The 1,752-nt window shown below is 50.5% G+C and overlaps 1 pseudogene; it reads left to right on the plus strand.

Annotated features, from left to right (window-relative positions):
• The first annotated feature begins 1,078 nt into the window (after nucleotides 1–1,078).
• On the plus strand, nucleotides 1,079–1,746 carry LOC116629279 (annotated as a pseudogene).
• Nucleotides 1,747–1,752: the final 6 nt, after the last annotated feature.

Consider the following 1,752-nt stretch of genomic DNA (forward strand, 5'->3'; position numbering starts at 1 on the left):
GATCAATGAGACAGGAATACCAATATCAACATGGATTTCTCAGGGCCCTTTATCCAAAGGACAAATCCAAAATGGAGGGTGAATCAGTATTTCCCTCAGCTCAAACCCCCCAGAATCCCTTGTGGTTCCTCTGGGAGGGGTTCTTTCACCTTTGAGCAGCTACTGCGAGCCACTTTCTCTCTATGGTCAACGCCTCCCAGGTCACATGACAAGTTCTGCCCGGGCCCCAGGGGCCTGCTGGGTGGGGGGCATGCAATGGGTAAACAGGAGCACCTGCTGAGCTGTGGCAGCCAGTAGGAAGCTACGCCCAATGGAGTCACACAGATACTGTCTTGGATTCTTTGTTGCTGCCAATTGTGGGAGAATCCACTATCAGTTCGGACTCCAATCAGGAATGATTCTTCCCATCAAGAGCATTTTCAGTGTCACTCCCTTCACTGTAACCTAACAAAGAGCCCCACACCCAGAGACAGGATCTGGAGTACTCAGCTTAGGTGGAGACAGGCAGAACCAGTGTACCAGGCAGACAGGAGAGAAAGGAGCCATTCCCTGGTTAATAATTATGGTGGGAAGACAGCATGTTGCTGTAAACCCTGGGGAAATCAGCCCTCCCTAGCAATGTGGTGACAAAGATATCACTTTTTAAAAACTTAAAGCAAATGCCAAAAAGAAAGGAGCTTAGGGGCATGGTTTAAGAGATCTGATATCCCCAGAAAGGATTATATGGGACATGGGAAAGAGGAACAGCAGAATTTTTCCATAACACTTAACACAACAGTAATTAAATAATTGTGATTCATTGCTTAATGTCTCTTTCTTCCACTAGAATGAGCTCCATGATGTTAGAGACCGTCTCTGTCTTGTTCAACTGTCTACTACATACCCAGCATATAACACATGGTTGCATATTGTAGATACTTTTCCCATACTTGATTATAAAAGAAAAGAGGGTTACTTTAATTAACAGTGACCATCACATAATTATCATTCCAGAATCACTGATTGTTCTGATTTCCAGATGTGCTTGGTTCCCAGATGTTTCCACTACCTACTTCCTGGGCATCCAGATTAACCCACCATGGAGACCATAGCCTTAAATGGATCAGAGGACTCCTCAACCATCTTCTACCTGGTGGGCATTCCCTCTCTGCCCAAATCCCTCTTTCTTCTTATCTTTGTCTTTCTCCTCCTCTACCTGCTCATCCTGCTGGGAAATGCCCTGATCCTGGTGGCTGTGGTGGCAGATCCCAGCCTCCACAAGCCCATGTACTTCTTCCTGATCAATCTCTCGGCCCTGGACATCCTCTTCACCTGACCACCGTCCCCAAGATGCTGTCCCTCCTCTTGCTTGGGGACCGCTTCCTCAGCTTCCCCGCCTGCTTCCTGCAGATGCACCTCTTCCACAGCTTCTCCTGCTCAGAAGCCTTCATCCTGGTGGCCATGGCCCATGACCGCTATGTGGCTATCTGCCGCCCCCTGCGCTACCCTGTCCTCATGACCCCGCACACCAGTGCCGCCGCCCTGGCAGCCTGTGCCTGGCTCACTGCCCTCCCCCTGCCCATCCCCGCAGTGGTGCAGACTTCCCACTTGGCCTTTGACAGCACTGCTCACAGCTCTCACTGCTTCTGTGACCACTTGGCTGTGGTCCAGGCCTCCTGCTCTGACACCACGCCCCAGACCTTCATGGGCTTCTGCATCGCCATGGTGGTATCCTTCCTGCCCCTTCTCCTGGTGCTTCTCTCCTATGCCCAC

Source organism: Phoca vitulina, unplaced genomic scaffold (genome assembly GCF_004348235.1).
Source record: "Phoca vitulina isolate PV1807 unplaced genomic scaffold, GSC_HSeal_1.0 scaffold541, whole genome shotgun sequence".
Lineage (NCBI taxonomy): Eukaryota > Metazoa > Chordata > Mammalia > Carnivora > Phocidae > Phoca > Phoca vitulina.